The following is a 17,506-nucleotide window of genomic DNA, read 5'->3' as shown; positions in this document are numbered from 1 at the left end:
TTTCAAATTTATTATTTTTTGTACTATATGTTGTTGCATTTTTACTCCACTTTTATCTATTTGTATTTCTAAAAATTCTATCTGTTTTTCATAATTTCAACTTTCTTTTCACTTAAACTTATTCTCAATTTTTCTATAATATCTGTAAATTGTTCTAATAATTTTAAATATTCTTCTTTGGTTTTTGTATATAATAGTATATCATTTATATATACTATACAATTAGGTAATTGTTTAAAATAACTATCCATAAAATGTTGATATCTACCTGGTGCTTTTAATATCCAAACAGTAGTACATTCCATTCATAAAATCCTTGTGGTACCGTAAATGCGGTTAATTCCTTAGATTCTTCTTCATACTTTAAATGGTAAAATTTCGATTTACAATCAAATTTACTAAAGTAATTTTATCCTTGTATTTGTCTTATTTTTAATATCTTATTTGGTATTGGGTAATTATATGTCATAGTTTTTGCATTTAAATTTCTATAATCAATAACTATTCTACTTTTTCCTCTTTTTTGTTCACTATGTTTATTTACTATAAATGCAGGACTATTGTGTTTACTATTACTTTTTTGTATATATTGTTTTTTCTACTAATTCATGTATATGCATTTTAAATTCTTTTAAATCTTCAAAATTATATGTTAATGGTTTTTGAGTTATTATGCTATTTTTATCTATTAATTCAATTTTTATAGTAGTTTTATCTTTTTCCCATTCTTTTAATGGATCTTCACTATACAATTGTTCTAATTTTTTCTAAATTATTTCTATCTTATTTGTTGAAAATATAGTCATTTCCTTTTTATTTATTGAAAATACGACCAGTTCTATTATATCTTCAGTATTTTTTATATTTTCTAATTTTTTTTGTAATTTTTTCACTTCCTTCTATCCAATCAGTTTTCTTTCTTATTTTATTAGTAACTCTTTTTGATCTTACTTTCTATTTACATGGTGTTGTAAATCACCAATCCGTTCTAGTTATTATATGCGGGTACAATTTATCTAAAAATGGCATTCCTAAAAGTATATCTTTTGATGTTAGCTCATAATTATAGATTTCTTCTACTGTTAATATTTTATCCCATACTTATGTTTTTACATTCTTAGCTTTATAAGTAATTAAGTTTCCTTTGTGTAACGCCTCGAAATTTGGGTCCTGGGATGTTAAACGGTGCTTAGGGGCACAAGTGACCCCAAGCTAAGCCTCCTACTGGCATAACTCATAAACAACTGGATAAAATGCTTAAATCTATATAAAGTTAGCGAAAATATAGAACTTTTCTGAACTTGATCAATATAAACATGAACTTTACAAGATTACAACTCTACTTTTACAAATGAAACTGAAACTGAAATTGAATACATCAACTTCTATAGACTGTCTATAAAGCCTCTACTGGTACTGACTTCAGATAGATGGGTCATGACTCCCAACTACCCAATCTAAATACGACTAAAGTAAGAAAAATACAACACTTCTCGAACTGTATAACTGACTCAAGCCCTCAAATCAAAAGGATTCATCACCTGCTGACTGGAAGCTGCAAACTGACTGAATACGGTATCTGAGCTATAACTTGAACCTGCATTATAAGGCACTACAGCATATAGAAATATATGGGGGTCATTAACTTAAGGAATGTACTGAGTATGTAGGGGTGCAATGCAACATTATAAATAATATCATAAATGATTATGAAAGTCATGCATGCTGACAATAACAACTTTCTTCGCTTGAATTAACTGAAATATATACCTTGTAAATCATCAATAGTAATACAAGCATTATAAATCTCATAAATCATTATACTTAACTCAAACTCTTTAAATCATGACATAGAGTGACTTGGTAACTCATGAAACTTGAACTCTTATAGACTTGGGAGTTTCTTATAACTAACATAACCATACCATGTGAGCCGCATGGAGTCCAACATTTTGCCCTCCTAAGGAGAGAACCCCACATTTCCAGGGGTGTTGTACTCTTTCCAGGGAGTACAACCTCAATCTCGTTATCACAATCCCATACTCGGGCTTTCGCCCACAATTATCAACACCAATCCTACGGTGGCACGTAGTTTTAGAAAAATACCAAATTTCCTGCTCGGTGATAAATACTCCTCCCAGACTCAGCTCAAAATGCGTTAGGAAATCAACTTAATCAATATCAATTCATGGGTCTATCATAAAGAGCAAAACAATAATATATATCATCGGTAAGTCACATACAACTGTGGATTCCTAATTCGACTCAAAATCAAACAATCTTTCTAAAAATCAAGATATATCAATTCATTTAGTCATGGAAACATCAATAACTTTGAGGAAATATCAAGACTCATTATAACAACTCAATCTTATGAATCCATATACTCAATAATCCAATTTGTCATAAGGAAGCTTAAAGCTTGACACATGTCTTGAAAGCACTTGAAATACCAACTCATGGTAGAACATTAAATTCACAATATTAAATATCAAGTCATAATTTGGAAATTATAAAATAGTCATGTATCAAAAACTTCAAGAATACATCATAGAACTCATTCTTGACTCTCAAGCTCAGATATATATATATATATATATATATATATTCAATAATCAAACTTCTCGTAGAAAAGCTTAAATCATGACTCTTATCTCAAATCATTCGAAAATCATCAACTCATAATAACAATATTCAACTCATGGCAAAAATTCTCAATTTAAGAAATAAAATGATGAAATAGTCATGTGTATCAATCTTAAATAGCTCAAATATCATAAATCATTAATAAAGTAATTTGGGTGTAAACCCACTTTGCAAAATCATGGATTTCAATAGTAGAAATCGAATCTTTGGGCACAAGAATGAAAGAAGTGTTCTTGTTCAAACCCCACATACCTTGATTATGGATTGGAATGAAGAAACTTGTTATAGACTCCTTTTCCACTTCTTGAGTTAGAGTTCTAGATGCTTTTGACTTGGGTACCTTGAATCTTGAACCAATTTGTGAAATCTATGGTTGGATTCTTGATGTTCTTAGGAGATTTGAAATGGATTTTGAGAGAGAAAACCCTAGTATTCTTGATGAAATGGAAGAAGAATAAAATTTTCTTCTTTACTTAGATATATATAGAGGGTCTAAATTACCCTTTTAAAAATGCCCCTTAATTGCTGAAAAAAAATGGTTGACGACATCCGTGATAGGTCGTCATGAAATGTCGTCACAAAAGGGTCGAATTTTATGATTTTCTTCAAAATTATGACGATGTTGTCAAAAATGGCGTCAGAATGTGACGACGTCGTCAAAAATGGCATCAGAAACGTGACAGCCCATCAGAACCGTTTTCCAACTTGATATGCTGGAGTAAAATGGGCATAACTCCTTCCTTCGATATCGGATTTTGACGAAATTGGTATAGTTGGAAAGATAATTAAATTTTATATCTGTTGATATGTCATGAGCTCAAAAATTCCTAGTATAATGAGAGATATGATCGTTTGAAGTTGACTATACCAATATCCTTCCCAAGAACTCAATCGGTAAGGAATTTTTTCATTCGCCCAATCGTTAGGACATCTTTAAGGCCCTTAATACACACCATCCCTGATTAGAAAACAACCAAATCCATATGCTTTATTTCTCAAGAGCTTTATTCATGGTTGTACTATTGGTTAGACTCTCTGGGAATTAAAAAATGTCCCTAACTTCCTCACGGGTGTCTGATTTAGATGAATATTATGTCGATGGAAAGCTTATCCAATTCTTCACATGATCGAGAGTAGAATTTAGGGAAATACAACATGATATAAATAACAATGAATTTATAAGTCATCTATATTCACTCAAAAGATGGATTTAGGCTAAAGAAACAAACGAGGTATTACAACATCTCCCCTTTGGAAACATTCGTCCTCGCATGTTGCTTTTTGGCCAAGAATATAGAGAAAACTGAAGACACACAGCTGGAACAACTTGCAAATCTAAATCTATATCTTTCTAAACTTTGAAGTACTTTGTTGAATGTATAAACTCATGATGAGAATAGCTATATAGCTGGATCCGAGACTGGAAAAAAATAGATAGAGGACAACTATAATTCTCGACTGAATCTGAGCTGATTTGCCTTCTTCCTCTATTAAAGAGAGGGCTCATACTGAGAGTTTAGAATTCACTTGATGTGATAAGGGTGCAATCATACTCATAGACGGCAAAGAGATAATTTCTGCAGGCATAGGTCATGAGAAACAAGGATAAGACTACACAATAGGTATTACATTGTCTGGACTAGAATACTTGGAAAACAAAGATTGTTCAATGAATACTCACAGACTAAATCACAATTATATATCCAAATCTGAAACTGATGCCTGATACACATACTGAAATGAATTCATAGATTTTTGGGTATGAGCAACTACTTACCGAATTTCCCGTACTTATGAAACTTTGAGTGGTAAGACCAGACTAGTTCGAAAAAAAATGGAAGGCCATAGAAACCTATCTGCCAAATTTTAAAAACTAGGTTGCTAGCTATGCAAACTGAATCGTACTAGATACTCATACTTAAGTAGAGGATTTCTTCAACACCCACCCAAAGAATTCTAATGGTCTGAAGGAGCAAAGAACTTTAGGCAAGATCTAAACAAGACATCTGAATCAGAGATCATAAAATTATCATAATCCCATAACTTGAAACCTAAACCTATGAATCATAAGTCAGGATAAAAGTACTAAGCTTCAAGCAACGCAAATCCTTACTTTCAAACTCAACCACACTTCTCAAACACTCTTTTGACTATACTATACCCTTCTGATACTATACTGGATCGATTCAACTTGCAATCCTCACATGACACCGATACTTCCATCTACTCATATCCCCTCGAACCAATCCCCCTCATCATGTTTATGCCAAACCTAGAACCACAAGATTCGCCACATAACCCCATTATGAATCATGAGCTCCCAAAAATCTACATTCTTACAACCTCTCACTTCAAGAGTAATTCTCATTACCACTTCGACCACTATAATCCACCTAGTTCTAGCCATTTACTGATGCACAAGGCACCTATCCACATGCACACAAACATGGCATTTAAGCCTATCTTCATACCCTACACACCTCTTATCAAGAAAAATTTCCATGCACTTACCTCAAGCAGATCTGACATACTTTTAGCTAATCAAGTCCTACACAAACGCTTCACTCCAATATTCCGTCCAACTCATGGAATTAAAAAAATAAACACACCACAATCTTCCCGATCATAACACATTAAGCTTTAACTAACCATAACATGCATCAAATACTTAGCCTCGATCTTACTTTACCTTACTTTCTAGCCAAAGTAAGCATGCCACCCTCTATCATTGATAATGAAACATCTTCACTCTCCTGTCTAAATAACTATTCACCACCTCTATCCTAGGTAAGGAAAGATAACTAAAAGATTAGAGCATGAGGATCTGACACATGAATAGATCCTATGAATAACTTGACACTAAACTGAGGCTTTAGGAATATAGGATTTAACATCATAAACCCATCAAAGAAATACGGCCCAGGGACATGCACGATATAAATATGAATTCGCTCATCATTAAAAATAGCACTTGAACATTGGAACTGAACGTATCACAAAGCTCGAGTACATAAGTCATGCGTTGCATGACCTAAATTGGGAGTTCGTAACCATGCAATGTGATTCTAACCGATGAAAGGTCTGAAACTCCACATTTCGGTAACTAAGTAAGGACAGGATTATTTATGGCATGCCTGGACATGAATCATGATCATGAAATCAAAAAGCAAAAAATGAATAAATACAGGAATGACTGAAAATACTGAAATAAAAATAGGTCGGGCAGTATCCCTTCTCACAGCTGTTCCACAACTTATTGGCATACCCCCAGGACCTGACAACCTAACCTGGTTACTCGTTCTACTATCTCCCCATTAGACTAAAGCCATCACTACTTCCATCATCGCCTACTAACGCTACGCTTGATAACATATGTTTCCAAACAGGGAAAATCAAAATCATACTCAAGAGGCTTAACGTCTTTCATCACACTCTTTGTCTCAATTATTTGGAACATCATTAATTACCTAACTAGTCTTCCTCCACCTAGCAACTCCAAGACACTTACTTATTACACCACATACAATGACCCTAGAAAATAAATAAAAAAATAAAAAGCAGTCCCATAGCACCTTAGGTAAATTTTCTCAACAAGAACATAGAATCAAACTTAATTATAAGTCAACCAGACTCAAGCTCTTGCCTACACTGTCTAAGCCTATTAGATCATTTCCTTGTAACTATTACCATTAACCAAGAAATCATCACATCCACCTTTATAGTCACCAATCATCCAAGCTTAATGCCTAGCGCTCAGTATAACTTACAACTCTACCTCATACATACAATTCTCACTTGAAAACTATTAAACAAAACATCAATAAACAATAGTCCACTTAAACCCCTTAATAACAATAATTTGTCATAATCATATGATATCTCTCATTTGTAATCCATCAACGCACCCTCCTTCTACTCATCATTACTATCTATCCTTTATACACAACTTAACTTAGTTCATAACTTCTTAAGCCTCAACTTAACTTCCCTTCGCAATCTCAGGAGCACCTAAGTTAACAACACTCATCCCCCAAGTATCCTCGTTTATAACCTATACTTGTCTTGTGCAACATACCGTTAACAACTCTTTTCATAACATACCGTTAACAACTCTTTTCATACCTTAAGCAGACTATTATTTACCTCCACCAATAAATCCTTCTTTTTTTTCCACGAGCTGACACACAAGGACAATATCACTTTACCACTAACTAGATCACATACAAAAGGCTCGGCTATACATACTTCCAATAAATCACACTTTCCAACTTTCTTACCACTACACCTCTAAACTCAGTTACAATATCATTACGATAACAAGAGTACGAGAGATAGAAACTTGCCATACAATATTCAAAAATCTAAGAATACACATCCTACTCTGTCTTAAATGAATGAATCATAAGGGAGAGGGCATAACATTGAACTTAGGAAAATTATAACACGTTGGTAAGCTCTTCTCAGGACACTTTGTGAGACTTTTAAAATTTCTCTCCTGTAAGTCTGAAAGCATTATCAGAGGGAGAAAATTGGAACTCATTGATCTTTATAGATTCTGAGAAGGAATCTGAAAGAGAAATTGACTTGGGCTTACTGCACGATTCATAAGCAAGGCATGATAAGACACTAGTATAATACTTACTAGCTCATTTAAAACTATGTAACTATATGTGGAGACTCTTTAAGAAAGTATTATCTGTAAAAAGTTGAGCTTGACTGTCTCTAATACCTCAAAAATAAGGCGGGGCTACCTTGAATAGAGAAAGATAAGAATCTGCATAAGTTTCTTAAAGAAGTTTTCTATAGCACGATCTAAGACTTGAAGAAATGGAGACCTTTTCTAAATATCTTGTAGCCTCTCGAAGAAAAGTACAGACATCTCCGTACCATTCCGCAAGACTCCACTAGACATGGCTTCATAGATATCCTGGGACACTTAAACTTTGTGCTCTGATACCAAATTTGTAACGCCCCAAATTTTGGATCTCGCGACGTCATACGCTGCTTAGGGGCGTAAGTTACCCCAAGCTAACCCTCCTACTAGCATAACTCATAAACAACTGGATAAAATGCTTAAATCTATATAAAGTTAGTGAAAATATAAAACTTCTCTGAACTTGATCAATATAAACATTAAATTTACAAGATTACAACTCTACTTTTACAAATGAAACTGAAATTGAATACATCAACTTCTATAGACTGTCTATAAAGCCTCTACTGGTACTGACTTCAAATAGATGGGTCATGACTCCCAACTACCCAATCAAAATACGACTAAAGTAAGAAAAATACAACACTTCTCGAACTGTATAACTGACTCAAGCCCTCAAATCAAAAGGATTCATCACCTGCTGACTGGAAGCTGTGAACTGACTGAATGTGGTATCTGTACTATAACTTGTACCTATATTATAAGGCACTACAACATATAGAAATATATGGGGGTCAGTACTTTAAGGAATGTACTAAGTATGTGGGGGTGCAATGCAACATTATAAATAATATCATAAATGATAATGAAAGTCATGCATACTGATGAGAAACACTTTCTTCGCTTGAATTAAGTGAAATATATTCATTGTAAATCATCAATAGTAATACAAGCATTAAAAATCTCATAAATCATTATACTTAACTCAAACTCTTTAAATCATGACTTAGAGTGACTCGGTAACTCATGAAACTTGAAATCTTATGGACTTGGGAGTTTCTTATAACCGACATAACTACACCATATGAGCCACATAGAGTCCAAAGTTTTGTCCTCCTAAGGAGAGAACCCCACATTGGCAGGGGTGTTGTACTTTTGCCAGGGAGTACAACTTCAATCTCGTTATCACAATCCCATACTCGGCATTTGGCCCACAATTATCAACATCAATCCTACGGTGGCACATAGTTTTGGGGAAATACCAAATTTCCCGCTTGGTGCTAAATACTCCTCCCAGACTCATCTCAAAATGCGTTAGGAAATCCACCTTAATCAATATCAATTTATGGGTCTATCATGAAGATGAAAACAATAATATATCTCATCAGTAAATCATATACAACTGTGGATTCCTAACTTGACTCAAAATCAAACAATCTTTCTCAACATAAAGATGTATCAATTCATTTAGTCATTGTAACATCAATAACATTGAGGAAATATCAAGATTCATTGTAACAACTTAATCTTATGAATCAATATACTCAATAATCCACTTTGACATGAGGAAGCTTAAAGCTTGACACATTTCTTGAAAGTACTTAAAATACCAACTCATGGTAGAACATGAAATTCACAATATTAAATATCAAGTCATAATTTGGAAATTGTAAAATAGTCATGTATCAAAAACTTCAAGAAAACATCATAGAACTCATTCTTGACTCTCAAGATCAAATATTAATATATATATCTATATATATATATATTCAATAATCAAACTTCTCGTAGAAAAGCTTAAATCATGACTCTTATCTCAAATCATTCAGAAATCATTAACTCATAATAACAATATTCAACTCATGGCAAAAGTTCTCAATTTGAGAAATAAAATGATGAAATAGTCATGTGTATCAATCTTGAATAGCTCAAATATAATAAATCATTAATAAAGTAATTTGGATGTAAACCCACTTTGCAAAATCATGGATTTCAATAGTAGAAATTGAATCTTTGGGCACAAGAACGAAAGAAGTGTTCTTGTTCAAACTCCACATACCTTGATTATGGATTTGAATGAAGAAACTTGTTATGAACTCCTTTTCCACTTCTTGAGTTAGGGTTCTTGATGCTTTTGACTTGGGTACCTTGAATCTTGAACCAATTTTTGAAATCTATGGTTGGATTCTTGACGTTCTTGGGAGATTTGGATTAGATTATGAGAGAGAAAACCCTAGTATTCTTGATGAAATGGAAGAAGAATGAAGTTTTCTTCTTTACTTAGATATATATAGAGGGTTAAAGTGGGTGGAAAAGAACAAAATACCCATTTAAAAACGCCCCTTAATTGCTGGACAAAAAATGGCTGATGACATCCGTGATAGGCCGTCAGACCCGTGATAGGCCGTCACAAAATATCATCACAAAAGGGTCAAATTTTATTATTTTCTGCCTAAGGCTAACAAAGTTGTTAGAAATGGCGTCAGAATGTGATGACGTCATCAAAAATGGCGTCAAAAATGTGACATCCCATCAGAACCGTCGTCACCATTTTCCATCTTAACATGCTGGAGTAAAATGTGCATAACTCTTTCCTCTGATATCGGATTTTGGAGAAATTGGTATAGTTATAAAGATAATTAAATTATCTATCTGTTGATGCATCATGAGCTCAAAAATTCTAAGTATAATGAGAGATATGATCATTTGAAGTTGACTATACAAATATCCTTTCCAAGAACTCAATCGGTGAGGAATTTTTTCATTCACCCAATCGTTAGGACATCTTTAAGGCCTTAATACACACCATCCCTGATTAGAAAACAACCAAATCCATATAATTTATTTCTCAAGATCTTTATTCATGGTTGCACTATTGGTTAGAGTCTCGGGGAATTAAAAAATGTCTCTAACTTCCTCATCGGGTGTCTGATTCAGGTGAATCTTATGTCGATCGAAAGCTTATCCAATTCTCCACATAATCGAGAGTAGAATTTAGGGAAATACAACATGATATAAATAATAATGAATTTATAAGTCATCTATATTCACTCAAAAGATGGATTTAGGCTAATGAAACGAACGGGGTATTACAATATCTCCCCTCTGGAAACATTCGTCCTCGCATGTTGCTTTTTGGCCAAGAATATAGAGAAAACTGAAGACACACAGCTGAAACAACATGCAAATCTAAATCTATATCTTTCTTAACTTTGAAGTACTTCGTTGAATGTATAAACTCATGATGAGAATAGCTATATAGCTGGATCCGAGACTGGAAAAAAATAGATAGAGGACAGCAATAATTCTCAACTAAATTTGAGTTTATTTGTCTTCTTCCTATATTAAAGAGCAGGCCCATACTGAGAGTTTAGAATTCACTTGATGTGATAAGGGTGTAATCATACTCATAGACGGCAAAGAGATAATTTCTACAGGCATAGATCATGAGAAACAAGGATAAGACTACACAATGGGTATTACATTGTCTGGACTAGAATACTTGGAAAACAAAGATTGTTCAATGAATATTCACAGACTGAATCACAATTATATAACCGAATCTGAAACTGATGCCTGATACACATACTGAACTGAATTCGTAGATTTTTGGGTACGAACAACTACTTACCGAATAGACCGTACTTATGAAACTTGAAGTGGTAAGACCAGACTAGTTCAAAAAAAATGGAAGGCCATAGAAACCTATCTGCCAAATTTTAAGAACTGGGTTGCTAGCTATGCAAACTGAATCGTACTAGATATGCATACTTCAGTAGAGGATTTCTTCAACACCCTCCCAAGGAATTCTAACGGTCTGAAGGAGCAAAGAACTTTAGGCAAGATCTAAACAAGATACCTGAATCAGAGATCATAAAATTACCATAATCCCATAACTTGAAACCTAAACCTATGAATCATAAGTCAGGATAAAAGTACTAAGCTTCAAGCAAGGAAAGTCCTTACTCTCAAACTAAACCACACTTCTCAAAAACTCTCTCAACTATACAATATCCTTCTGATACTATACTTTATCGATTCAACTTATAATCCTCACATGACACCGATACTTCCATCTACTCATATCCCCTCAAACCAAACCCCCTCATCATCTTTATGACTAACCTAGAACCACAAGATTCGCCACATAACCCCATTATGAATCATGAGCTCCCACAAATCTACATTCTTACAACCTCTCACTTCAAGAGTAATTCTCATTACCACTTCGACCACTTTAATCCACCTAGTACTAGCTATTTACTGATGCGCAAGGCACCCATTCGCATGCACACAAACATAACATTTAAGCCTATCTTCATACTCTGCACATCTCTTATCAAGAAAGACTTACATGCACTTACCTCAAGCACACCTAACATACTCTTAGCTAATCAAGTCCTACACAAACGCTTCACTCCAATACTCCTTCCAACTCATGGAATTGCAAAAATTAAACACACCACAATCTTCCTAATCATAACACATTAAGATTCAACTAACCATAACATGTTTCAAAGACTTAGCCTCAATCTTACTTCAACTTAATGTCTAGCCAAAGTAAGCATGCCACCCTCTATCATTGATAAGGAAACATCTTCTCTCTCCTGTCTAAATAACTATTCACCACCTCTATCTTGGGTAAGGAAAATAACTAAAAGATTAGAGCATGAGGATCTGACACATGAATAGATGCTAGGAATAACTTGATACTCAACTGAGGCTTGAGGAATATAGGATTTAACATCATAAATCCATCAAAGAAAAACGGCCTGGGGATATACACGATATAAATATGAATTCACTGATCATTAAAAATAGCACTTGAACAGTGGAACTAAATGTATCACAAAGCTCGAGTACATAAGTCATGCGTTGCATAACCTAAATTGGGAATTCGTAACTATGAAATGTGATTCCAACCGGTGAAGGGTCTGAAACTCTGCATTTCTGTAACTAAGTGAGGACAGGATTCTTTATGGCATGCCTGGACATGAATCATGATCATGGAATCAAAACGCAAAACATGAATAAATATAGGAATGACTGAAAATACTGAAATAAAAATGGGTCGGGCAGTATCCCTTCTCACAGTTATTCTATAACTTATTGGCATACCTCATAGAACCTGACAACCAAACCCGATTACTCCTTCTACTATCATTACTTTCGTCATCGTCTACTAATGCTACGCTTGAAAACTTATGTTTCCAAATAGGGAAAATCAAAATCATACTCAAGAGGCTCAACGTCTTTCATCACACTCCTTGTCTCAATTATTAGGAACACCGTTCATTACCTAAATAGTCTTCCTCCACCTAGAAACTCCATGACACTTACTAATTACACCACATACAATGACCCTAGAAAAAAAAATAAAAAAATAAAAAGCAGCCCCATAGCACCTTGGGCAAATTTTCTCACCAAGAACATAAAATCAAACTTAATTACAAGTCAACCAGACGCAAGGTCTTGCCTACACTGTCTAAGCCTATTAGATCACTTCCCTGTAACTAGCACCATTAACCAAGAAATCATTGCATCCACCTTCATAGCCACTAATCATCCAAGCTTAATGCCTAGAGCTCAGTATAACTTACAACTCCTCCTCACACGCACAATTCTCACTTGAAAACTATAAAACAAAACGTCAATAAACACTAGTCCACTTAAACCCCCTAATAACAATAATTGGTCATAATCATATGATCTCTCTCATTTATAATCCATCAACGCACCATCCTTCTACTCGTCATTACTATTTATCCTTCATACGCAGCTTAACTTAGTTCATAACTTTCTAAGCCTCAACTTAACTTCCGTTTGCAATCTCAGAAGTACCTAAGTTAACAACACTCATCCACCAAGTATTCTCATTCATAACCTATACTTGTCTTGTGCAATATACCGTTAACAACTCTTTTCATACCTTAAGCAAACTATTATTCACCTCCACCAATAACTTCTTCTCTTTCTTCCACGAGCTGACACACAAGGACAAAATCACTTTACCACTAACTCAATCACATACAAAAGGCTCAGCTATACATACTTCCAATAAATCACACTTTCCAACTTTCTTGCCACTACACCTCTAAACCTAGTTCCAACATCATTACAATAACAAGAGTATGAGAGGTAGAAACTCACCATACAATATTCAAAAATCTAAGAATATACATCTTACTTTGTCTAAACTGAATGAATCATAAGAGAGAGGGCATAACATTAAACTTAGAAAAATTATAACACATTGGTAAGCTCTTCTCAGACTGCTTTGTGAGACTTTTAAAATTTCTCTCTTATAAGTCTGAAAGCATTATCAGAGGGAGAAAATTAGAACTCACTGATCTTTATGGATTCTAAAAAGGTATCTAGAAGCACAACTGACTTGGGCTTATTGCACGATTCATAAGCAAGGTATGATAAGACACAAATAGGATACTTTTTAGGTCATTTAAAACTCCGTAACTATCTGTGGAGACTATTTAAGAAAGTACTATCTACAAAAAGTTGATCTTGACTGTCTCTAATACCTCGAAAATAAGGCGGGGATACCTTGAATAGAGAAAGATGAGAATCTACATAAGTTTCTCAAAGAACTTTTCTATATCATGATCAAAGACTTGAAGGAATGGAGACCTTTTCTAAATATCTTGTAGCATCTCGAAGAAAAGTACAGACATCTTCGTATCATTCCATAAGACTCTACTAGACACAGCTTCATAAATATCCTAGTACACTTAAACTCTTTGCTCTGATACCAAGTTTGTAACGCCTCAAAATTTGGGTCTCGGGATGTCACACGGTGCTTAGGGGTGCAAGTTACCCTAAGCTAACCCTCCTACTGGCATAACTCATAAACAACTGGATAAAATGCTTAAATATATATTAAGTTAGTGAAAATATAGAACTTCTCTAAACTTGATCAATATAAACATGAATTCTACAAGATTACAACTCTACTTTTACAAAGAAAACTAAAACTGAATACATCAACTTCTACTGACTCTCTATGAAGCCTCTACTGGTACTGACTTCAGATAGATGGGTCATGACTCCCAACTACCCAATCTCAATACAACTAAAGTAAGAAAAATTCAATATTTCTCGAACTATATAACTAACTCAAGCCCTCAAATCAAGAGGACTCATCACCTGCTGACTGAAAGCTGTGAACTGACTGAATACGGTATCTGTGCTATAACTTTTACCTACATTATAAGGCACTGCAACATATAGAAATATATGGGGGTCAGTACTTTAAGGAATGTACTGAGTATATGGGGGTGCAATGCAACATTATAAATAATAGCATAAATGATTATGAAAGTCATGCATGCTGACGATAACAACTTTCTTCTCTTGAATTAACTGAAATATATTCCTTGTAAATCATCAATAGTAATTCAAGCATTATAAATCTCATAAATCATTATACTTAACTCAAACTCTTTAAATAATGACGTAGAGTAACTCGGTAACTCATGAAACTTGAACTCTTATGGACTTGGGAGTTTCTTATAACTGACGTAACTACACCATGTGAGTTGAATGGAGTCCAATGTTTTGCCCTCTTAATAAGAGAACCCCACATTGGAAAGGGCATTGTACTCTTGCCAGGGGGTACAACCTCATTCTCGTTCACAATCACAAACTCGGCCTTTGGCCCACAATTATCAACATCAATGCTACGGTGGCACATAGTTTTGGGGAAATACCAAATTTCTCGCTTAATGCTAAATACTCCTCCCAGACTCATCTCAAAATGTATTAGGAAATCCACCTTAATCAATAACAATTTATGGGTCTATCATGGTAGAACATGAAATTCACAATATTAAATATCAAGTCATAATTTGGAAATTGTAAAATAGTCATGTATCAAAAACTTCAAGAAAACATCATAGAACTCATTCTTGACTCTCAAGATCAAATATTAATATATATATATATATATATATATATATATATATTCAATAATCAAACTTCTCGTAGAAAAGCTTAAATCATGACTCTTATCTCAAATCATTCGAAAATCATCAACTATAATAACAATATTCAACTCATGGCAAAAATTCTTAATTTAAGAAATAAAATGATGAAATAGTCATGTGTATCAATCTTGAATAGCTCAAATATCATAAATCATTAATAAAGTAATTTGGGTGTAAACCCACTTTGCAAAATCATGGATTTCAATAGTAGAAATTGAATCTTTGGGCACAAGAACGAAAGAAGTGTTCTTGTTCAAAGCCCACATACCTTGATTATGGATTTGAATGAAGCAACTTGTTATAGACTACTTTTCCACTTCTTGAGTTAGGGTTCTTGATGTTTTTGACTTGGGTACCTTGAATCTTGAACCAATTTGTGAAATCTATGGTTGGATTCTTGATGTTCTTGGGAGATTTGGATTGAATTTTGAGAGAGAAAACCCTAGTATTCTTGATAAAATGGAAAAAGAATGAAGTCTTATTATTTACTTAGATATATATAGAGGGTCAAAATGGGTGGAAAAGACCAAAATACCCTTTTAAAAACACCTCTTAATTGCTGAAAAAAATAGATGACGACATCCGTGATAGGCTGTCAGACTCGTGATAGGCTGTCACGATATGTCGTCACAAAAGAGTCAAATTTTTTGATTTTTTGCCAAAAGGCTGATTACATCATCTGAAATGTCGTCAGAATGTGACGACGTCATCAAAATTGGCGTCAGAAACGTGACAGCCTGTCAGAACTGTCATCACCAAGTTTTAGCTTGACATGCTAGAGTTAAATGGGTATAACTCTTTGCTCCAATATCGTATGTTGGAGAAATTGGTATTGTTGGAAATTTAATTCAATTATATATCTGTTGATAGGTCATGATCTCAAAAATTCAAAATATAATGAGAGATATGAGTATTTTAATTTAACTATACCAATATTCTTCCCAAGAACTGAATCTGTAAGGAATGTTTTCATTCGCCCAATCGTTAGGACATATTTAAGGCCTTAATACACACCATACTTGATTAGAAAACAACCAAAGCACTATAATTTATTTCTCAAGAGCTTGATTCATGGTTGCACTATTGGTTAGAGTCTCGGAAAATTACAAAATGGCTCTAACTTTCTCACCGGGTGTCCGATTCTAGTGAATCTTATGTCGATGGAAAGATTATCCAATTCTCCACATGATCGAGAGTATAATTTAGGGAAATACAATATGATATAAATAACAATAAATTCGAAAGTCATCGATAGTCGCTCAAAAGATAGATTTAGGCTTAAGAAACGATTGAGGTATTACACTTTGTTATTAACTCCTTTAACTATTATTGGTGTTTTTAATTTATGCCATTTACTTTCTGGTAAAAAATTATATCTACATAAATTAGTTTCTGCTCCTGTGTCTATCATAGGCATATAATATCCACTGTAACACCCTTCTACTACTATCTTCATTAATACATATATTTTCATATCATGTTAATGCTTTTCTTAAGAATAATTTCTCTCTGTTATATGTTATAGATAATTGTGCATTCTCTATATTACATGGTTTTATTTGTTCTATCCATTTTATTCCTAATATTATGTCTGTTTTTTGCATTTCTTCCTTTATTTCAAATTCTATTTTTATTTTTCTAACTCCTATTGTTATTTTTTTTTCTTCTATATTTTTAGTGTTTATTAAGTTTCTTGGTAGATCTGGGCATATATTATTTTCAGATTTTATTTCCTCATTTTTTACTAGATATCTTGCTATATAATTTTCTTCTTGTCCAATATTTAAGAGTATTAAATATTCTTTTTCATTTATTGTTCCTGTTATGTAATATTGGTTTAAATTAGTTGTTGAACTTGTTTCATAATTTGTTCTTTTTGATGAACTTGATGATTCTGATTTTTCATAAGCTATTTTTTTGTTGTACTTATTCTATCATTTCTTATTTCTAAATTTTCTTCTATATCTGTGTCTCTATAACTATACTCATTATTATCAATTGTTTTTAAAAATTGTTTGAAAGGACTTTCTATTTGTATTTTGTTAATTTTATTTTTTCTTGTTATTTTATATTTTGTTGTTAATACATATAGATTTTTACATCTTGCTATAAATATTTTACTTTCTGGGGTTAGTTCTATTCCTAATATTTTTCAATATAATACTAATGATTTATCTATATTTTTATCTGTTATTGCTACGGAATAATT

At 33.3% G+C, this 17,506-nt stretch overlaps 1 pseudogene; it reads right to left on the bottom strand.

Moving 5' to 3' along the window:
- The window catches only part of LOC107841471, a 134,121-nt pseudogene that overhangs the window by 4,707 nt on the left and 111,908 nt on the right, over positions 1-17,506 (bottom strand).

This window comes from Capsicum annuum, chromosome 9 (genome assembly GCF_002878395.1).
Source record: "Capsicum annuum cultivar UCD-10X-F1 chromosome 9, UCD10Xv1.1, whole genome shotgun sequence".
Taxonomy (NCBI): Eukaryota; Viridiplantae; Streptophyta; class Magnoliopsida; order Solanales; family Solanaceae; genus Capsicum; species Capsicum annuum.
Note: the sequence above shows the minus strand (reverse complement) of the source record. Positions and strands in the feature narration are given on the sequence as shown.